Genomic DNA, 23,274 nt, shown 5'->3' with positions numbered 1-23,274 from the left:
GAGCTCCAGAGTCACACAAGGGGTCTCAAAGGAGTGGCCGGCCTGGCACCCACCCGGCCCCAAAGCAGCAAGTGGCTGTGCCACCTGCAGACGCCTCAGCCCTGGGGCTGCCAGGACACCTGGCCAGGCCACACAGGCCAGAGGACAGGCTGTGCCCACGGTGTCCCGACCTCCTCGCCGCGTCTCCCCAGCAGACACCCGGCTCCGAGAGCTCAGAGGCTGGAGGCAGCTCGCCACCGCTGCAGCGTGGGGACGAGGGCTGAGTCACCGGCCTCCCCCCAGCTCCACGTCAGCAGGCACAACAGGATCTGAGCAGGATCCAAGCAGAGAAGAAAGGGCAACAGGCCCTCTGTGGCCAAACTTATTTTTAAAGTCGCCGCAGTGACCGAGGGGACGTTGTCCTCAGGGAGCTGTCTGTCCGCCTGCCCCCTTGGACTCGGGCCACGTGTCCGACAGCCAGCAGGCAGGTGGGAAGAGAGGGGGCCGCGGCTCGGGGTGGCAGCCGTCCACGCAGGGAGGGCAGGGAAGGGGGAGCCTCCCCACCACCCCACGCCGCACACTCTCACAAGGGTCCTCAGAATTCAGGGCACGCACAGCCCTTGCCTGGAGTCTGGGGCCCCTGCTGCTCCATTCTGGGGTGGGGACTGAGACACTGGCCCCCCGGGAGTGCTACAGGAGCGGCCCCTCAGGGGACACCAGCTCCCATGTGGCCATCCGTCCGTGGCCAAGGTGGAAACCTGACTGTGGAAGCTTGCAAGGGAAAGACCAGGGTTGGCTCTGGGGCCTGGAAAGGAACTGGTTTTCCATCAGGTGGCGGCTGTGGGGAAGCGTCCCCAGAAGCCAGTCCGTGAGCCCGGGGCTGCAGAGCTGGCGCCCATCCCTAGAAGCAGGAGACGGAGGAGGGGCACATGTCTAGGCACACCCAGGCTCTGCCCCACCCCCCACCCCCATCAGCCAGTGACCTCGGGGCCCCTGGGTGCTCCAGAAGTCCACCCAGAGGGCAGGCCCAGGGTCGGGCTGTGGGGGCAGAGCGAAGGCGAAGGCTGGGTGCATCATCAGCCCAGGCCTCTCTGGGCTCAGCCGGAAGAAGCCACACATATTTTGAGACGGAATCTTGAGCCAGGGGATGCCTGGGTGGCTCAGTGGTGAGTGCCCCCTTCCACCCAAGGAGTGATCCTAGGGTCCTGGGATCAAATCCCGCATCAGGCTTCTTGCTTCTCCCTCTGCTTGTGTCTGCCTCTCTCTGCATTTCTCATGAATAAATAAATAAAATCATAAAAAAAAAAAAAAAGGATCTTGAGCAGGCAGGTCCTCAGCCCCCAGCCCCTCCTCTTCTTCCTCCTCCTCCTCACTTCCCCCGAGCATCTTAGACCACACGTCGCCCTCTGTACACCTCCACGGAAGGATGGAGAAGAAAGAAGAGGGGCCGGCCCCCTCACTCAGCGGACGCTGCTGAGCACCGCGTCTGGGGACAAGGGGCCCGACGTCAGTAACCAAAGTGCGTGTGGGGCTCCCCGGGGGCTGGACTCTGCTTGCCGCTCCCGCCCACCACGAGCTGACACGAGGTTTCATACCACCAGATGCGCCCCTTGGCCCGCCAGGACCCCCAGGGGAGGGTGGCCCTGGTGCCACACTGTACCTGCGTGGTCACCTCTCGGTCTTGGCCCGGAGCCTTGGGAACAGAGTGCCCTGCGTGGGAGGGAGGCTGGCCGGGTCCCCTCGAGACAATCTGGTACCACTTTCCTGGATAATGCAACCTCCCCACCGCCAGGGCCACCGGGGCCAGCCGGCAGCGGAGCAACCTCAATGAACCATTTGTCCCTCGTGTGAAGTGACCTCAGGGACGAGGACGTAATGGGTTTGCTATTATCGCCCCCCCCCAACGCCCCCCTGGTGCTCTGCTCCCCCCGCCCCCAGCGTGAGTCACTCCCTGGGATGACAAGACTGGGCTGAGGGCCCCTCCCAGGGGGGTGACGGACCAGGCCCAAGGGCAAAAGCTGCCCAGTGCAGAGGCTTCCCTAGACTGTCTATATCGGGGCCCCTGGCACAAACGGGAGTCCCCCCTGTGTCTCTTTGGTTCCCTGGGTGCCTGCCCATCTGGGGATGGACAGTGTTCCGGGAGACTCCTGCAGATGGGGAGCGGAGGGGGCAAACCGGCCAGAGAGAACCAGCACGAGACAGCCCCAAGGCCTCTGCGGGCCACCCGGGCACCCCTGCGACGGCAGCAGGTTGGAGACAGGTTCGGGGTGTCTTCCGTTACCGCTGAACGCTCAGCCCTCTCACACGCTTGGCCACAGCTCTAGGGAGGAAACGTGCAGGCCGCAAGCTGATGTCCCTGCCCAGGGTGCCCTCTACTCCCAGCCTCACTCGGAGCTGCTGGTGGGACACCCCTCCTGGAATGCACCTGCGACCCGTCACCTGCTCCCTATAGCGAGCGAGAGCCCAGCAGAGCCCACGCGGCTGTGCCGGGAGCTCCGACTCCGCCAGCCACTCCTGCCTCCTCTCGCTGTGCTCCTCCACGGCCTCTGCTCCCACCCAGCTGCTCCTGGTTCCCGACACCCAGCGTCACACCTCTGTACCTGTCCCCTGCTGTTCCCTCTGCCTGTAGGCCCTCCCACCCTCCTTGGCTGGCTCATTCATTTTTTTAATTTTTTTTTTTTTAAGTAGGCTCCATGCCCTGCTTAAACTCATGACCCCGAGACCAGGACCTGAGCAGACATCAAGAGTCGGACGCTTCACCGCCTAAGCCACTCAGGCATCCCTTGGCCAGCTCATTCTCAACACCTTTGTGTTCTCAGCTCAGATGCCACTTCTAAGAAGCCTCCCTAGAACCCCCTGGGTGGAGGGACTCTCTCCCGGGCCCTCCCGTGGGTTTTCCCAACCACCGGGGCAGCCCCTGACCTGAACCATTCACTCGCAGGAGGGGGAATCCAGGCAGTGGGCATCGGGAGGCGGGGTTTGTGGAGCAGAGAACCAGCCTGGGGGAGTGACAGTCCTTTCCTGCCACAGGGAAGACACAGCCGGCGGAAGAAGGAAGCAATGGGCATCCCCTGCCTGTGCCCCCACCGTCCTGCCGGCCAGATGGGCTACCTTGTCTTGACAGCTGTTCTCCAGCAGAGAGAAATCTCTCCCCTCAGGGGTGGGGGCGGGGATATTCCAGAGGCGGCCACGTCTACACGGGTCCCAGAGACTGGAGTCTGGATCCTGGGGCTTGTTCCATCCACATGGCCACAGGCCCAGCCCAAGCCCGCCGCTCCTGCCCAAGCACGAGCACACATCTGGAGCTGCTGGGCCCCGAGGGCAGGGCGGGGCAGGGGAATCCGAAGCGGCAGCACCCTCGGCAGAGAGCAGACCCGCACACAAACCCCCGGGGCCTTTGGTACCAGGGGCATCGTCTCCAAGGAGGTAAACGTGGACATTCCAGGCCCGCGAATCACCAGGAGTCAGCACATCTCGACAGGCCCCTGGCCCACCCCGAGGTTGGAGAGAAGGCAACTGGCGGAGCCCACGTGGCGCATGCGGTCCTCTGGGCCAGCAGGGTGTGCAAGCCCAGGGCCTGAGAGGTTCCCGCTCGATTGCAAGTGATCTAGATCACCCCCATCCAGAAGGAGGCCAGCGTTGTCCCGTTGGGGACCTGTGACCTCAGATGAACACGCAGAGCGCCCATCCCATCCGGCCAAGCTGCCATTGTCCGTGGCCCCCAGCACAGCACCACGGCTGTGGAGCCTGCGTCCTCCCGCATCTCCCCACTCGGTTCTGAGCAGGAGGGCCTGTCGTGCGGAGCGGTGACCCCCGAGGCAAAGCAAGATCGTCGAAAGGAGGGAAGTACTGCACAATAGGAACCCCCTATTAAAACAGAGACCAGGACCAAACCCTTCAGGAAGACCTTGGTGAAGGAAGGATGAAAGACAGGGCTGATGCAGGGCGTGCTGGGAGACGTTGAATGACCTGCCCCAGCATCGGCGGCGGGGAAACGCCTGATTTATAACATTTGCCCATTGCCGTGACAGACGTGGCCCCAGCCATGGCCGAGGTCAAGCAACCGACACGACGTAACTAGACGCAGAGTGGGCAAGGGGCACGCGCACCGCCAGCTGACACGATCGGACAGCCGCAGTGGGCTCATTTTGGGGGCAAGTGAGTTGGCCCACGGTGCCCCCTCGCCTCCCCAAACAGCTAGGGCCAATGGGGGGCCCTCCTGCCCCTTCCCCCAGTTAGAGTGCAGATGTGATGGCAGGAACCACAGCAGCCGTCTTCTCTCACAAGACAGACGCTGCATGGGGAGGATGCCAGAGCAGCAACGGAGCACACTGTGTGTCCCCCCGCGCTGCGCCATCACGATTGCTTATACGTGGACAGGGAAGCAGAAGGGAAATTAATCTCTCTGTTGCATAAGCCTCTGCTGTTTCAGCCTTTGTTACGCAGCCAGCCAGCTCCCTGACTGGTAGCGTGTGTGCCCCTCATCCTGCCAGTCTGGGGCAAGGCAGTCGGTCTAAGCTTTATGCACTACGCCTCTGGCAGAGTCTGATACAATAAACATAGTCGCAGCAGAATGAACAGTGCAGTTCACCCAAGGTGTGTCCCGTTTGCTTGTTTGGGTATCGGGAATCGGAAAACAAAGGTCTGAGCTTAACAGAGGACAAATGCTCGCATAAGGCAGAGGGGACGCCTAAACAATACATGCCCAGAGTAGGCCCGGAGTGCTCTGGAAAGTTCTGCGTCGAGATGGACCTTGAGAGGTCACCAACGCGAACAGCTTGTGCTGCACAGAACAGACGTGGCCATGTCAGAGACAAAGCATGTGCCTCAGAACATCTGTAGGAGCTGAGGCCCGGGCTCCAGGTGCGACTGCTGCGTGCAGACCCGGGCTGGCCATTCACCCGGCAGCAGGATCGCGGGCGCGTTACTTCACCCCTCTGAGCTGTCCCCGATTCCCCCATGTACGAGGGACAGCAATCCCCTAGAGTGAAGGGATCGGTGGCAGTGAGTGTCTGGCATAAAAATAGGAACTTGGGGAACACCCGGGTGGCTCAGTGGTTGAGCGTCTGCTTTGGGATCAGGTCATGATTCCGGGGTCCTGGGATCAAGTCCTGCACTGGGCTCCCCATAGGGAGCCTGCTTCTCCCTCTGCCTGTGTCTCTGCCTCTCTATATCTCTGTGTCTCTCATGAATAAATAAATAAAATCTTAAAGAAATGCACCAGCAGTAACACCAAGGGGGACCTACGGAGGGATGGAAGGAGGGACAGGTGGACAGAGGGGCATAACTGGATGCCGATGGTGGAATCTGAGGGATGGGCATGCGGGTGTGCACCGTAGAATGCTTCCAACGCTGCTGCATGTCTGGCCATTTTCACAATCCACGGAGGGAGGAGAGAGGTACGGGGAGCCACACCAGCGGTCGGGGCAGGCCAGACCCCCACGCGTCGGAATGCAGCCCTGCAAGTGCAGATGCGCCTTCTCCCTCCCCCTGAAGACTGTCAGATGGAGGCTTACTGAGCGCATGCCTTAAAGGTTCAAGGCCCTGGCTTCTCAGTCCTGACTATGCCCTCCCCACTTGCACCTGGAAGGTTCTGCAGGGGAGCGTGGGCCGGCCCCGATGCCAGCGCTCCCTCCCGCGCACAGTGCCTGGCGAGTGACAGATGCCAAGCGCACGTCAGCCCCTGCCCCATGCCTTGTCTGCCTGCCCAGGGAGCACCCCCACCCAGCAGCCCTGTCCAGCCACCCAGCGGACACTTCTGGACGTGGGGCCAATGACTTCTTCACTATGCTCTGCTCACCCCGCAAACATCCGAAGTCATAAATAAAGCACTAGCGAGCGTCTCGATAGCTTCCCCTCCAGTGGCGCCTGCCCTCTCCCCGCAGGGCTCTGTCCTGCCAGACGGCCCTCGGTCCAAGAGCCCCCTTCCGGGCCTGTGTCCCGAGGCTGCCCCCTAGCCCCCAGCAGGCCCCAGGCGGACTGAGAAGCAGGCTGAGGGCTGCGGCCAGTCGGAACCCCCTGGCTGGGGCAGCCCACTTAGAGCCCCCACTTAGAGACCCAGAGAGAAGGTAGGACTGACGGGGCCACTGGGGCCAGGGAACTGTAGTGCTAGTGCTAGTGCATGGGGGAGGCGGTAAGGGGGAGGGGGAACAGATGGAGGAAAGCAGGAGGAGGAGCCCCACTTCCTTCCCGAGGGCGAGGGCGGGCGTTGCCTGCAGCCCACTGCATTTATTACATTTAAGATTACTATTACATTGTTTCCTGCGCTATCACCTCCTTGAATCCTTGAGAAGCCACAGGGAGGCAAGCCTCTCCATCCCCGAATTTCCCCATGGGGGGCACAGGTGCAAGAAAGGCAAGAGCCTGCCAAGGCCCCAGGGATCCATCCGTGGAGTTGCCGGGACAACCTCACGTCCATCTGTGTAGCCCGACGCAGAATCATGGGCAGCAGGGGCTGTGGCTTTGAGTCCTCGCAGAAGGCTCCAGAGGCCCAGGAGACTGGGCTGGAGGCCAGGCCAGGTGCACGGGACGTGGGCTGTGCGGGCGAAGCTGAGGGGCACGCGGTGTGCATTGAGGGGACGGGACGGGGCCGGGATGCTGCACCCGTCTGCTGAGTGAACCTTCGCAGGAGTCTAAGCCCCAGGTCCCTGGTTGGCCTGGCGTCCTCTCTGGAATGCCTTCACCCACAAGGCGTCCTCTCTGGAACGCCTTCACCCACCCTGCACCACTCAGAGATCCGGATGTTGGTTTTCTCCTAAGGATGGATACTCAGAACCCTGGCACGGAGGAGGAGTCCGTGTGGGCCCCACGGGAGCCCTTCACCGCGCAAGGGCCTTCCGATGCCGCAGCCACTGTGCGTGAGATTGGAGGCGGGTGTCTCTGCCACCCCCCCGTGATGCCCCAATGGGAAGGGGCGTAGGATGCACGCATGACCCACAATCCACGCTCAGGCTCCTGTGCACAGCCCCGTGACATGAATGAACAACCACAACAGCCAGGACACAAGGCAAGACCCCCCGGTGGCCAACGTTCCAGAGCAGACTCTTGGCAGCCACCCAGGGGGCTGGTGCGGGAGGGCGGGGGACGAGGGACGGGGGACGGGGCGGGGGGGAGGATGCGTTTGCACCAAGCCCTACTTGTGCACACACATGTGGCTGACAATCACCCACACAGCCGTGCCAGGAATCTGGCGCACGGCCTGCCAGCCACAGGGCGCTGGTAATCCCCAGCTGCTCTCCTGACGCCACTCAAGAGACGCTGTCCTGTCCCAGGCAGGACGGAGGGGGTCACTGTTTTCAAGGTCACATACCCCAAGGGGAGACGCTGGGCCAGGGAACGGAGACAGGCGTTTGGGCCCAAGCCATCAGCCCTCGGTCCTGCCGGCCAACGGGGGAGCACCCACCCATTCATTCAGCGTTTTATTGAGCAACTACAATGAGCCGAGCGGCCAAGTGCCACAGACCATGGAATAATCAGCTCGTGGAAAACCATCCTGATCCTCTTCTGGGCCTGAGGCAATATGAAGAATGTGGACTTGGGGGTCGCACGGCCCTCAGAAGTCCTGCCTCTGCTAAGTTATTGGCTGGTGGAGACGGAACAGGTTTCTCGACATCTCTGGGCCTCAGTCTCCCCGTGAAATAGCGGGTCTTGGCGCAATGAGGAGCCGGTGTCTGCAGGCGGCGCCGGCCTGGGCTGGTGTGTGGCCAGCACACAGGACACGAGGGCAGCTCCTCGCTGGCCCCGTGTGACCAGCAGGCACCACGCTGGGAACGCTCAAGCGCTTCTTTATCCGTGCCCGTCCTCGGGGGCAGGGAGGTGGCAGCAGGAGGTGGCACGGCCCCGCAGCTGCTTCTCCCAAAGCTTCCCGGAGGCTCAAGTGTCACTTCCTTCCCTGACAGCTGCTGGGTGCCCAGGTCCGCCGGCAGCAGAGCGGTGGTGGGAGGGGCTGGCGGGGCACCCACCGTCCGGGCCGGGCAGGGGCTCTGGGGGAAATCCAGGTCCCGGGAGACGGGCCTGGCCACAGGCTGAGGCTACGGGAATGCCCCTCGGTGTCCGCAGCGAGATGCTGACCCCAACCAGGGCCCCGGCCGCTCAGAGACCCACTTCACGTCCGGGGACAACAGCCGCCGTCGAGCACACGTGTGAGAGTGAATCCGAATGGCTGTGTGCATGTGTGCGTGTGCGCTGGGAGACGTGGGGGGCAGGTCTGGGGCAAGTCCCTGTACCCCATATGCCTCACTCTCTTCATCTATAAAATGGGGGATAAACATTGTCTACTTCAAAAAGTTACGGTGGATCGAAAACGAGTTACCCTTTGTAAAGCGCTTAGAACAGTGCCCGGCACAGAGCAAGTGTGACAGGTTTGCTAAGCAAGTAAAAAAAACACATCAGACCCGTGTTATTAGGTGCTTAAAGCAGAGCTTGGCAGGTGGCAGGCATCAATAGTTGGCGTTCTCGAAGCTGCCTGAGACCCAGGAGAGCAGATCGGGGCGGCGGGGGGGCGGCGGCCCTGTGCCAGGCAGCCTCGGCGGGGGCAGGTGCCCACACGTGCCACACACAGCCAGGTGTTCATCCACGCGTGTCACTGCCTGCACACGTTTCCCCAGACCCGTCTGACGCTTGATTACGATGTCGGGGCCTGGGCAGGTGGGCCACGGGGCTGAGGCTTCCCTAGGAACCAGAGGCAAAGGGCCCAGGAGACAGCGCTGCAGGATCAAGCCCAGCCTGACCCCCAGTCGAAAAGACAAAGCAGAATGCGTAGGGCCTGAGCAGAAGGCCCCCCACCCCCATCCCTCTTAGGCATGTTCCCCACATCGTTACACTTTGAGATTTAAGTTCTCTTAAAATAACAGACACCCGGTCCCGGCAGGCACCTCAGAGGTCCCTTCTACAGCTCTCCTGAACAATCTCCATACAGTCCGCGTTTGAATACTTGCAGGCATGGGGAACTCACTACTCTGTGAACCAGCCTATTCCATTGTCAGAAAATCCAACCTGTGGGCAAAATGCCTTTTTTTTGTTTTTAAGATTGTATTTATTCATGAGAGACACAGAGAGAGAGAGAGGCAGAGACACAGGTAGAGGAAGAAGCAGGCTCCATGCAGGGCCTGACGTGGGACTCCAGGATCACGACCTGAGCCAAAGGCAGACGCTCAACCACTGAGCCCCCCAGGTGCCCCCAAAATGCCTCTTTATGTAATGAGTCAAGCTGCACTTCCTGGGACCTGGCACTGGCTGTGCATTTTGGAGCAACTCAAACGAAGTCCCTTTCTCCTTCCATGTGACGACCATCCAGCTATTCAGACACAGGTCCCCTCCCAACCCCTGCCCTGATTCTCTCCGAGCGCCCCCTCCCCATGGCATCTGAGTCCCCCTGACCCAAGGCCCTCTCTTGTCCACCCACATCCTCCTTCACACCTGAGTCTTGGAGAGGCCCCTCGGCAGATGGATTCTGCTGCAGGTCGAGCTGTGTCCCCCACAAAGGCATGTTGAAGCCCTAACACCCAGACCTGTGCACACGACCTTATTTGTAAATTGGGACTTTGCAGATGTGATGGAGTTAAGATGAGAGCATCCGGGTGAGGGCGGGCCCCAAACCCAGTGACTTGTGTCTCTGTAAGAGAAGGGAATGCGTGTGAACACAGAGACTCCCAGAGGCAGCCCCGTAGTGAGGTTTCTAGAAGCTGCGGAAGGCCAGCAGCCACTGGACACGAGGTAGAAGCACGGAGACGACTCCCCCTGGATCCTCAGAGGGAACCAGCCCTGACCGTGGACTCCTGGCCCTGGAACCATGAGAGAACCGGGGTCTGCCCTCACCTGTTATGACAGGACACCCGTCCAGGGACTGAGCGAGGGTGGCCCCGTGGCCACGTCCCCCCTCCTGCAGCCTGAGTCTGCATCCGCTATTTTATGTCATCGGTGGGGCCCGGCGGCGGCCCACCCCGGCTTCGGTCAGCAAGCACCCACAGGCCTTCCCACCGTGCCCCCGGAGCACCTGCCCAGGGCCCCTTCTCGCTCCCACCGCCACCTCGTTGGATGCAGGGGTCTGGGGGGTCGGCCTGGACCTGGTGTTTTCCTAGGCTGCCCACCTGCCCTGAGCTGACGTGGGGAGCCACTGGGCGGGGTTCTGGCTGAGGGTCCTTCCCGGGGCGATCCCAGGATCCTGGCCCAGAACTGCAGGAGCCCCAGCCTGGAGCGGGCCCACTCCCGGCCTGCGAGTCTCCTTGGGCTCAGATGGGAATCCCGAGCCCCACCGCCTCTGCCCCCCGAGCTTGGGACATGAACCTCCCAAACCAGCCCCCAACTGCACGGGATACTGGTGAGAAGTGCTCTTCTGCACATAAACCGTCCCTGCCCCACCCCCGCTTTCTGTTCCCTTGAATGCACAGCAACAAAAAGCACAGTTTTGTGCCAAAGGTGGGGCCTGAAGTTTCCCAGAGTCCGGTTTCCTGCCAGGCCTAGGTACAATCTGCAGGAGTGCTCGCCCCTGACTGTGTGCGTATGTGTGTGCGTGTGTGTGTGTGTGTGTGTGCGCCCACTCACGCCTGCATGCCCGTGTGCACACGTCCCACCACGCGCAACACCGGGCAGGGGGGAGAGGTTCGCAGAAGTTCTTCGTGGTGGTCAGGAGGATGGTAAAATGTGAAAGGAGAGCTGTGCACACATGCACGCATGCACACACGCACACACACGTGCACACGCACACGCCCTGCAGGGGAAGTCCTGTTCCTTCCTTTCCTTTCACCTCGAAGGATCCCGGGCCTCATGACACAAGAGTGAACTTCAGAAATGAGACTGAAGCCCCATCCTGGGCGTTGCGGAAATCTCCACCGGGCCTTCTAGGTGTGCAGGGAGCCTCTCCCATATCTGTCACATCTCCTGCCCCCTCCCCCCCCCCCGTTTCCTCCAGGGGCTCCTGCTCTGACCCCCACCTTTGCACTTGGGTGTGAATCATTTCCTCTGCACGCACACAGACACACACACGGCGCAGGAGGAGAGACAGGGAGAGGCTCCCTCGGGCACCGCAGAGGAAGGGGCTTCTCTTCCTGGGCAGCCTGGGGCCCGCCCTTCCCTGGGTGTCTCCGGCACCAGCTCTAACCCCTCGGCCCCCAGCCCCCCAACACTTCCCCTGGACCAGCGCCAACCTGCCCACGCCCTCTCTGCCACCCCGTAAGCTGCTCCTACAGACCAGCCCCACCAACACCCTCTGGGAAGAACGTTTTGCCACCAGGAGACCACGGGTTTCCGTGGCAACCACACACTCTCTCCAGCAAGGCCTGGGGCCCCGACCCAGGGAGGCAGGGCTGCCGGGGCTCCGAGTCCTTCGCTTCCTCCCGTGCTCTGTCCCCGCAGCCCCGCAGGTACCTCTGCTCCTCGCGTGGGTGTCGTGAAACATCCACAACACAAGAATTCACCGTCTGACAATACTGAGGCCTACATTTCCGTGGCATCACGGACAGCCACGTGGTTGTGCAACTATCAACATTACCCATCTCTAGAACTCTTCATCTTATCAAACTGAAACTCTGTGCCCCTCAGACACTAACTTCCCATTCCCCTCACGCCAGCCCCGCCGGCCACGGCCTCCTGTGAACATGCACGCACACCTGCGAGAGCCCCTGCTTTCAGGTCTTCGGGGAATACAACTAGAAGTGGACCTGCTGGATCGCGTGAGGATCCTAGGTTTAAGTTTTTGAGGACCTTCCATACTGCTTCCCACAGTGGCTGCACCACCTTACGGTCCCAACAACAGAGCACGAGGGCTCCAATTTCTCCACATCCTGACCCACACGTGGTATCCTCTGTTTTTTGGATAATAGCCATCCTCGCGAGCATAAAGTGCTATCTCATTGCCGTTTTGATCTGTGTTGCTCTAATGATCGGGGACACCGAGCATCTTTTCCTGGACTTGTTGGGATCTGTGTGTCCTCTTTGGAGAAAGGGCTATTTGAGTTCCTTTGCCAGTTTTTTAATGGGTTTTTTGTTGTTGTTGTTGTTGTTGGGTTGTAGGAGTTCTTTATATATTCTAAATATTAATCCCTTATGGATATATGGTTTGCAAATATTTCCTCCACTCCCCCACCACCACCATTCTGCGGACTGCCTTTGCCCTCTGTTCAGGGCGCCTCTGAGGCACAAAAGTTTTAAATTTTGATGAAATGTAATTTATCTGGTTGTTGTTTTATTTTTTTCTCTTGTTGCCTGTGTTTTTGATGTCCTGGCCAAGAAACTGTTGCCAAATCTAAAGCGACAAAGCTTCCCCTGTGTTTCCTTCTGAAGTAGCTGCTTCTTTACTCAGTGCCCTATGTTCCTCACAGTCTTGTTTTACCCTTTTCATAGCAAACTAGCTTTTACCTGTTAATGATTATTTGTATTACAGTTTGCTCTTCAAACTACTGTGTGCTGTGGTTTCTGTTTCCTGCCTAGGACCTGACTGATACATCAAAGTAAGCAGAAGGAAGGAAGTCATGAAGATAAGGATAGAAATAAAGGAAACAAAAAAAAAAAAATAAAGCCAAGAGTTCGTTCTTTAAAAAAGATCTACAGATCAATAAACTCATAGCTAGAGTGATGAGAGAGAAAAAGAAAAGAGAGATGGAGAACATAAATCACCGGTGTTAGGAATGAAGGGTTATCCCTAAGCTTCTATAGATGTTAAAATGATAATAAAGGAAAATTATGAACAACCATTTTTTTTTTAAAAAAAGATTGTATTTGACAGAGAGAGAGCAAGAGAGCACAAGCAGGGGGAGCAGCAGAGGGAGAAGAAGAAGCAGGCCCCCTGCTGAGCAGGGAGCCTGATGATGCAACGTGGGGCTCAATCCCAGGACCCCAGGATCATGACCCGAAGCTGAAGGCAGACACTCAACTGACTGAGCCACCCAGGCACCCCTATGAACAACTTTACATGAATAAATTCAACAGCTTGCATGAAATGGACAGATTTCTTCAAAACACAACTTATGCAAGTTGACACAAGAGGAAGTAAAAACCTTGACTAACTCTCTAGATGTATCAAATACATTTAATGTATTCAATTAAATACTAAACTCATTTAACATATTTGATACAAGAACTTATTTAAAAAAACAGCTTTCCGGGAAGAAAACTCTAGAGACAGATGGCATCCTTATTGACTTCTACCAAACACTTAAGAAAGAAAGAACACCAATTTTATGCAAACTTTTACAAAAAATGGAGAGGAGGGGATCTCTGGGTGGCTCAGTGGTTTAGCGCCTGCCTTTGGCCCAGGGTGAGATCCTGGAGCCCCGGGATCGAGTCCCACGTCGGGCTCCCGGCATGGAGCCTGCTTCTCCCTCCTCCTGTGTCTCTGCCTCTCTCTCTCTCTCTCTATGTCTATCATCAATCAATCAATCAATCAAACTTTAAAAAAAAAATGGAGAGGAGGGAACACTTCTGAGCTCATTTAATGAGGCCAAAAGACCACTCGCAAAGGCCTTACCAAAACAAACTAACCAAGAAATACCACACCGATAATATCCCTCATGGGTCTACATAAAAAATCCATTACAAAAAAACTAGGCGAATCAAATCTGGCAATATATAAAAAGGATTACATATCATCACCATATGGGAGTTATTCCAGGAATCCAAGCTTGGTTTAATACTCAAATATCAATCATTGTAACTCACCTTATTAGTAGAACAAAGGAGAAAATAATGATCATTTCAATAGAAACAGAAAAAGTATTTGTCAAAGTCAATATCCATTCATGTTAAAAACTCCAGCAGATTAGGGCGAGAGAAAGGAATCTCCTCAATCTGACGAAGAGCATATTTAGAAAATCTATAGTTAACATCCTACGTTCCAGCACAAGACAAGGATGTCTACTGACTTCTATTCAATATTGTACTGGCAGTTCCAGCTCATGTAATAAGGCAAGAAAAAATAATTAAAAGAATCAAGATCAGAAATAAATAAATAAAACAAGTACTAGGATAAAAAAATGACTCTGACAAGTTCACAGAATATAAGGTTTATATATAAAAACCAATTGCATTTTATATACCAGCAACGAACAATTGGAAATGAAATTTTTAAAATATATACTCAAATTACAACGGCACCAAAAAATAAAATGGTTGACTCTCTACTTCTAAAATTTATAAGGAAATTTAAAAGGCCAGGAGTGTCTAGGGGCATCTTGTGGACTCAGTCTGGTAGAGCACGCAACTCTTGATCTTTGGGTTGTGAGTTCAAGCCCCACACTGGGTGTAGAGATCACTCAAAAATAAAATTTTATATACTGTATGTTGGCAAATTGACTCCAATAAAAAAAATATACAAAAATAAAAAAATATATTAAAAAATATATTTAAAAATGTTAAATAAATAAAAAATATATTTAAAAAATAAAATCTTAAAAAATAAATAAATAAAAAGAACATGTAAAGCAATGTTTTAGATATATTGGGAGAGCTTATGTCAAAGCTTATTATGAAGCCACATTAACCAAAACAGTGTGGTACTGGCCAGAGAATAGACGAAATATCAGTACAATGTGATAGACTCTGAAAATAGAACCACATATACAAATTCAATGGATTTCCAACAAAGGTGCCAAGGTTCTGCGATGTCTTTTCAACAAATGGTGCTAGAACGACTGGATATCCATACGGAAAAAACAAAGCAGCAAGCAAAACCCAACATACTGAACCTTAACCCCCTACCTCATTACACAAAAGATGATTTGTAAAACCTAACATAAAAGCTATAATCATAAAGCTTCTAGAAAAAAACCACTGAGACACTCTGTGCCACGTGGGAGCAGGCAAAGGTTCTTATAAAGCACGCAGAAAGCGGTAACCACAGAGGAAAAGCAGTCTGTTAAATCAGATTTCATCAAAATTAAAATGACAAACTTTTGCTCATCCAAAGATAATCACACTAAGAAATGAATATGTGAGCCACAGGGCAGGAAAAGAATATTTCCAGTATATGCATCTGACAAAAGACCAGCATCCAGAAAGAATAAAAGTCAAGCAGCCTACTTTGAAAATGGGCAACGGATCTGAAAAGACCCTTCACAAAGGAAAAGTAGACGAGTCCCCAGTAAGCAAATGAGAATGTGCTCGCCAGCATTAGTCATCAGGAAAATGCAAATGGAAGCCCTAAATGAGATACCGCTACACACCCACCAGAAGGAGGGAATCATAAGGAAAGACAGCACCAAATGCCGGCGAGGACATGGTACGTGTAAGATGGTATGGCCACTTTAGGAAAAGATCTGGCCGTTTCTTGTCAAAGTAAACCCATACCCACCTACCCTCTGGTCCAATAATTCTACTTGGTATTTACACAAGACAGATGGAAGCGTATGTCCATACATGCACCACTGTATAAGAATGCTCATAGCAGGGGATCCCTGGGTGGCTCAGCGGTTTAGCGCCTACCTTTGGCCCAGGGCGCGATCCTAGAGTCCCGGGATCAAGTCCCACATTGGGCTCCCGACATGGAGCCTGCTTCTCCCTCCTCCTGTGTCTCTGCACCTCTCTCTCTCTCTCTCTATGTCTTTCATAAATAAATAAATAAATCTTAAAAAAAAAAAAAAAAAAAAAGAATGCTCATAGGAGGGATGGCCGGCTGGCTCAGTTGGCGGAGCGTGCAACTCTTGATCTCAGGGTTGTGCATTCGAGCCCCACGTTGAGTATGGAAATTACTTAAAATTAAAATATATATATATATATCCTTTGGGGCGCCTGTGCTTGAGCATCTGCCTTTGGCTCAGGGCGTGATCCTGGGGTCCTGGGATCGAGTTCTGCATCAGGCTCCCCACAGGGAGCCTGTTCTCCCTCTGCTGTGTCTCTGCATCTCTCTCTCTCTCTGTGTCTCTCGTGAATAAATAAAATCTTTTTTAAAAAATCTTTAAAGAAAAGAATACTCACAGCAGCATCTTATTCATAAGAGTCTCCACTGGAAACATGAAATGAAGACCACTCAGCAATCATGGGACAAACTACTGGTGCTGGCGGAAACACAGATACATCTAAAAAAAAAAAAAAAAAACCCACGCAAACTGGCAAAATTAATTTATAGAGGGAAAAACCCGAGTTTTGGCTGCCCCTAGGAAGGTGGAGGCAGAAACCGCCTGGCAAGGAGCAGGGATGGGGATGATGCTCTGTACCCCAATAGGGATTGGGAGGCACAGCGTAAGTCTGTGTCCAGACTCAGAGGGGCAATGCTCAAGATCTGGGGAGTTTCGTGGCACGTACATGTTTTACCTCAAAGAAAAAGAACCATAAACAAATACTGGACTCTAGCTAATGAGAAGCAAGCTGAAGTGTTTGCAGGATAATCCACACAGATAGCAGCAGCTTATTCTGAAAAGGGGTCCCCAAAATCACACAGACTGTGGGCAGATGGAGGGACGGACGTGAGTTGGAGCCAAGAGAGCGAAAGGTGCATCAATGGGGGTGATGGAGGTATGGGGGGGGTTGGCACTAGAATTCTCTCCTCTTTGCTGTGTCTTGGAGATTTTTCACAGTAACAAGCTGGGAAAATTTAAGAGACTGAGACACATCCACCAAAAATAGGGAAGGAGAAGGATGTAGCAGGAGAGACCCCTCCGCTGAAGCCCCCAAAGCTCGGAGGCCACAGCCAGTGTAGGAGGGAGTCCTCGCTCCCGCGCTGGGGCCTCGGGGGCCTCGAGGTGACTCCCACTCTGCCACCCGCCACCGGGTGGCCGGGCCTGCAGGAGCCCAAGGGGAAGGGGAAGTAACACCCTGCAGCCTCTTCCCCAAGATACCGGGAGGATGGAACCCGGCAGGGCCCGGCTCTCGGCGGCCTGTGCTGCCACCTTCTGGGCGAAAAGCTTCCTGCAGCCCAGTCCTTCCCCCCTCCTGCTGTGCGGCCCCCTCCCTCCCCAGGCCCCACCCCGCCCCTCACTGAGCCATGAGGGCACCCATGCACCCACCAGGCAGGTCTCCAGAACCCAGGCCCCTCTGTGTCCCCTCCTCCCCAGAGAGCTGCAAGCTGGGGCGGGGGCGGGGGCGGGAGGGGGGCCGCAGGGCGTTCCTGGAGTACACCCCCCCAACCACCCTTAAACACACAGCACAGAGGGGCGGCCCAAGCCCCCAGCCCACCGCCCCCTCCAGCCCCCACATCTTTGCTTGTTATCAGGTAACAGCATCCTCTGTTGTCTCACACAGCACCATGGCCGAGAGCCCTGCATCCTTGAAAGGAAACGCCACCTGGCCAGGGCACCGGGACCCTGGTGGGCTGGCTGGCGCATGGTCGGGGGGCCAGAGAGGGGGCGCGGGCCTGAAGCGAGGCCACAGGATGGTGAGGTCTCCAGCCTGGGTGAGCCTTCTGCACCCCAGGATCACACCTGTGCGCCCCCACCAGGTGTCCCATAGGTGCTCAGGGAGCACAATCAGTAGCAAGCAAGGCCCGGCCCAAAACGTCCCCTGCATGGGCCGGGGGCACAAGGGCACCTGCCATCCGCCATCCTGCGAAAGAGGCCCTTGAATCTTCATGCCCCTTGCCAGCGCTTGCCAGGTGAGCGGACGCACGGGAGCTAGGTCCACACCAGCAGGAGGGGGTGTCAGTCCCTTGATGGGCACGTGGGGTCACATCAGCGCTCAAAGTGACTCTGCCGGAGACTCAGGACCTTGCGGGACATGAAGTTGTGAGCTGCGTCCCCCACACCGCATTTGCTCCAGAGGCTCCCTGCTCGGGGTCCCCCTCCCAGGCCTCCCCTCCCTGCTGGTTGGCCAAGCAGACGCCCAGCTGGCATCCTCTCAGTTCAGGCGGGGCAGGCCTCCCTCCTAAAGTCAGCGGCCGCTAGGGCAGGGCTGGGCGCCAGGGCAGCGCACCTGCGGCCTCGCCGACCCCCCGGGTCCACCCAGCAACCAGAGGCCTTCCGTCTCGCGCTGCAAAAAAGTGACTACGGCATCCCCCTCCCCTCCAGGCCTCCCTGCTTCCCCTCCGGGCCTCCCACAGTGACTCAGCAGCCACTGGGCACCCCGGGCCTGAGGCCCCCTCCACGGGGCACCCAGCAGGCCTCCCCAGCACGACCAGACCCAGCCCCACCCCCACCTGTCACCTTGATGATCCGACCTCAGGGCCTTTGCATATTGTTTTCTTTGCCTGGAAGCTCTTCCTTTGGACATTGGCCTGGTCCGGTAGGGTCCTTCTGGTCACGCAAGTTGCAGCTCAGTGTCGCCTCCTCGGGAAGGGCATCCATTAATTCCCCAACACATACCCACGGGCATGCGCACGTGGCAATGATCACATCACCTGTTCTAAGCCGCGTCTAGAATCATCTACCCACGTGCTTATCGGCTAGCTGCTTGACATCTAGTTCAGACAGAGTCCCGAGGGAGCAAGGGCTGCATCCTCCTCGCTCCTCCAGGCCGAGAACCAAGGCGAGCGCCTGCACCTTGCGGGACCTCAATAAATACTTGAAATGCGCACGGGACCAACCTGAGTGGGACGGTCCCGCCATCGGCAGCCCCGCTATGGCCTGGTGGGAGGTGAACTCAAAGCAGAATACAGACTGCTGCCGGTCTGGTGGGAGGTGGCGGGAAGGCAGGAGAGGAGCACAGGGGGTGCGGGGTCCTGCCCACCGAACCCCAAGGCCCTGACACACCCACGGGCTCCCGCAGATCCACCCAGATGCAAAGCAGATCTTTTTTTTTTTTTTTTAAGATTTATTTATTTATTTATTCATGATAGACAGAGAGAGGCAGAGACACAGGAGGAGGGAGAAACAGGCTCCATGCCGGGAGCCCGATGCAGGACTCGATCCTGGGACTCCAGGATCGCGCCCTGGACCAAAGGCAGGCACCAGACCGCGGAGCCACCCAGGGATCCCCAGCAGGCCGTTTTTCTAGCAAAATTTTAGAGCTGGTGCCACTTCGCTCATTTCCCAGGGGTGTGTTGCTTTGTTTACTCAGCTTTGCTCGTCAGTTTCCTCATTTGTTTGAAAAAAAAAAAAAAAAAGAAGAAGAAAAGGAAGGAGGACCTAAAGGTCTAAAGGCAGAAGTGTTCACCAGGAGCTGAAATCCGCACTATCTGCCTGGACTTCAGGCTGTGGCCGAGACGGCCGTCCCAGTGCAGGTCACTTGCTGGGACAAAATCTCCCCAGTTGCTCTTTCAGGCCCTACGCTGCCCTTTGCTCGGTCACATGCCCAGCCCAAAAGGGGTTGTGAGTCCACAACCGACCCTGTCAGCGGAATCCGCGACAGAAGTATCTGTCGGAGTGGAAGGGAAGACGAGAGGGATGACAACTCTGAGCAGGGGCAGAAGCAGAGCAGGAGAGTATGGGTGGAGGAGGCTTCCTGGGAAGAGCACAGGGACAGGCACCTGGGTGGCTCAGTGGTTGAGCATCTGCCTTCAGCTCAGGGCATGACCTTGGGGTCCTGGGATCGAGTCCCGCTTCGGGGTTCCTGGGGGGAGCCTGCTTCTCTGTGTCTCTGCCTGTGTCTCTGCCTCTCTCTCCGTGTGTCTCTCATGAATAAATAAAAATTTAAAAAAAAGAAAAGAAGAACACGGGGACAGACCACTGGATGCGGAGCCCCACACTCTGACACACAGACAGCCAGGGTGACATCCCAGGCCGGCCTCCACTGTCAGCCCAGAAGGGCCCGGTCTGGGCTTCCCCGGGCACAACACATGTCCAGCTATGTTCCAGGCCAGAGCTGAGGCATTCAAGGCCTGGGCCAGCCCAGGGTTTCCCCACTCCCTGCCACCCAGAGGAGCCAGCCTGGGCGTGAGAGCAGAAGACTGAATCGGGATCCCTACCTCACACCATATACAGAAATTAACTCAAAATGGATCCAAGGCCTAAATGCCAGAGTCAAAACTCTACAACACTTAAGAAAAAAATCTCAGGGGAAAAGCTCTGTGGCAAGGGGTATGACACCAAAAGCAGAGGAACAAAAGAAAAAATAGTAAAATGGGAGAAGATGCTTGCCAATCACGTATCAGATAAGGGACTGATATGCGGAGTATGTAAAGAACTCCTACCACCAACGACGAAACACAAACGACCCAATTAAAAACTTGGCAGAGAAAAAAAATAAAAAATAAAAATAAAATAAAAACTTGGCAGAGGGGTTGAAGAAACGTTTCCCCCAAAGACACACAGATGCCAACAAGCCCAGGAAAAGGCGTTCACCATCTCCAGCCGTTTAGAGAAGTGCGCGGCAAAACCACAACGTGACCCCACTTCGCCCTCGCTAGGATGGCTGGTATCCATGAAAACGAAACAAGCAAATAAAACGGCAAGTGTCGGTGAGGGTGCGGGAGACCGGAACCCTCGTGCCCTCCTGGCGGGAATGGGAGATGCTGCAGCCACTGGGCAGGCGGCACGGAGCTTCCCACCAAAACTAAAACTGCACCTGATCCAGTAACGCCGCTTCTGGGCATGTAGCCGGCACGTCTGGGAGCAGGGTCTCGGGCAGATACCCGCACGCCCGTGTTCATAGCAGGAGTTGTCACAAAAGCCAAAAGGCAGAAGAACCACCCAAATGTCTCTCCAGAGACAAAAGAAGAAACACAACGTGGTCTATCCAGATGATGGACTATCCTTCTGCCTCAAAGTAGGAAGGAAACTCTGACACCTGGGGCGCCTGGGTGGCTCAGCTCAAGGCGTGATCCTGGGGTCCTGGGATCGAGTCCCGCATCGGGCTCCCTGCAAGGAGCCTGCTTCTCCCTCTGCCTGTGTCTCTGCCTCGCTCTCTGGGTCTCTTACGAATAAATATATAAAATCTTTGAAAAAAAAAAAAAAGAAAAGAAAAGAAACCCTGACACCTGCTATGACACGGATGAACCAATAAGCCAGGAAGGACAAATAGTGCAGGGCTGCACTTCTGTGAGGTACCTGGAACAGTCCAACCCCAGAGACACGGAAAGTAGGATGCCGGCGGCCAAGGGCAGAGAGGGAGAACGGAAAGTTGATGTTTCATGGGGACAGAGTTTCACTCTGGAAGGTGAAGAAGTTCTGCAGATACATGGCTGGCGGCACAACTATGTGAGTGTGCTTTTTTTTTTAAATACTTTACTTATTTATTTGAGAGAGAGAGGGAGAGAGCACAAGCAGAAGGAGAAGCAGACGCCCCGCTGAGCAGGGAGCCCGATGTGGGACTCGATCCCAGGACCGCAGGATCATGACCTGAGACGAAGGCAGCTGCTTAACTGACTGAGCCCCCCAGGCACCCCCATGAGTGTAGTTATTCATGCCACTGAACCATATACCCCAAAATTGTTAAAACGGCAATTTTTTATGGTGTGCCTATTTTACCACAGTTTTTAAAAAGAGTTCAGGATCTCGGGGATCCCAGGACCCTGCAGCACGGCTTGGCTGTGGCAAACGGCCCGGGACAGCTGCACGCGGGCAGGGGAGCTCCAGGGAGGAAGCCGCGTGGAAGGGAAGCAGGGCAGTCTCCCGGCCGGCTCTTGGATTCCGCACGAGGCTGAGCTCCCCACATGCCACCAGGCACACAAGACCCAGGGAAAAAGGCTAGTGGCCCCCACACCCCAAGGTCCAGAGTAGGACAAGGAGGAACCTGGGGCATGGAATCATCCTGTGCATGTAGGACACATTGGGCCTGGGCCGGGGTGGGGTGGGGGGAGGATTTGAATGGTGCTCCCCCACCCCAACCTCCCAAAAAACACCTGCTCACCTAGAACCCTTGATCATGGTCCTATTTGGAAATAGGGTCTTGCAGGCATGATTCAGTTAAGGGTCTTGAGAGGCAGTCATCCTGGATTCTCCAGGGGGCCCCAAGTCCAGTGATGAGTGTCCACATAAGAGAGAAGCAGCAGAGATTGGGGACACGGAAGGTTCCATGACGGCAGGCGGAGACTGGGTGACGCTCCTACAGGCCGCGGATCACCGGGGATGGGGGCAGCCCCCAGAAGCCGAGAGAGAGGTACAGGGCAACAACGCCCCCCTCAGGCCTCCAGGAACCAGCCCTGCCGACACCTGGAATTTGTACTTCCAGCCTCCAGAACTTTAAGAGTCAAGCACTGTTGCTAAGCCGCCCAGTCCGTGGCCCTTGGTCTCAGCAGCCCTAAGAAACTACTCCAGGGACCAGGTCAGAGCCCTAAGAAACTAAGCCAGGAAGGCTCCTGGCCACTCCTCTCGTCTTGGCGATGAGGGAAATAAAGTGAGAGAGGACAAGGCAGGTCCAGGCAGCTTGTGACCTGCCCGTCCAGGACCGGGGTGAGACGTGCCCGGGGGACTCAGAGACAAGCAGGGACAGGTGAGGGGTGTCCAGCTCCCTGCCCTCCCCACGACCGTGGACGCCCCGAGAAGAGCAGACCACCGGCTGTCTCCCCGCCAGGTGAGCGCTCCGTGCCTCACTGGGTCGGGCAGACGCCGGCCAGCCAGGGGCAGCGGCCCTCCTAGGACCCCACAGCAACGTCCCCGGCACAGCAGAGAGCTGCCACATTCCCTGCCTGCAAGTCACCCGAGAGAGGCCCGTTCCCACCCCCACCCCCCTCCCCCGAGGCCCAGCTGAGCTAAGTAACAGCTCCCCAGTCGAAAGTTCCCTTCTTGGAGATTCTCTCCCTGCTGAAATACAAGCACTTGGAACAAGATAAAACTGCTTAATTTGTAAAAGCCACAAAGCCAGTCCAGAACAAGGGAAAAAACCCGACCCTTGGCTGGAAGGCGCGGCCTTCTGTGTCTCCGCGGCCAGTCCCTGCTCCATGACTCATCCCTGCCCTGCTGACAAGCCCTCCGGCATCTTCCCCGGGCCATGGGGGCAGGGGGGTGCCTCTGAGAGGACCGGGGCCACCCCACCGTCAAAGGGGACCCCAGGCCCCAGACCCACGGACGGGGCAGGAGCCCAGTGCTGCCAAGAGAAGGAGCGAGCAGATGGAAGGGTCCTGTGGCTGCCTGCACCTGCCCCAAGCCCCCGTCCCCTCCCCAGCAACTGCTCCGGGACAGGACCGGACAGACACACCGCAGACGCCAGCCCAGCGGGGACACCGGCAGCGGCAGCCCCGTCTGGCAGGTCGGGCGGGGCACCCTGGCCCCCAGCCCCAGCTCTGCGCCAGCACGGGCGGGGCCCGAGGCAGCGGTCACAGCCGCCTTAGGGCGACACAAGGGGACGTGCCTGTGAGAAGGAAGGAGCTTCCGGGGACACCCCCTCCCCAGGACAGGCTCAGAAGCCCACTGGCTTGGGCCACGCCGGTCCAACCCCTTCACGCTCCAGGCTAGGACACCGAGGCCCGGGGCCACGGGGTGGGCGGACGGAACTCGCTTCCCTGGGGAGCGGGGGTGCTGATTAGGAGCCCAGCCATAATTAAGGACCAAGGTCAAG

General features: G+C 56.5%; 1 protein-coding gene across 5 annotated transcripts in view; it reads right to left on the bottom strand.

Annotated features, from left to right (window-relative positions):
* SEPTIN9 (septin 9) overlaps positions 1–23,274 on the bottom strand; it is a 146,212-nt gene that overhangs the window by 96,067 nt on the left and 26,871 nt on the right. Inside the window, exon 1 of one of the 5 annotated variants that reach the window (XM_072781742.1) lies at positions 15,886–15,986. The exons of the other annotated variants lie outside the window; for them this stretch is intronic. The gene's annotated coding sequence lies outside the window, so the exon portion shown is untranslated. Of the gene's footprint in view, positions 1–15,885; positions 15,987–23,274 lie in introns of those variants that run through there. 5 annotated transcript variants of the gene reach the window in all.

The sequence above is a fragment of the Canis lupus genome, chromosome 16, assembly GCF_048164855.1.
Source record: "Canis lupus baileyi chromosome 16, mCanLup2.hap1, whole genome shotgun sequence".
In the NCBI taxonomy this organism is placed as follows: domain Eukaryota; kingdom Metazoa; phylum Chordata; class Mammalia; order Carnivora; family Canidae; genus Canis; species Canis lupus.
This window is presented reverse-complemented; position numbering and strand designations above follow the sequence as displayed.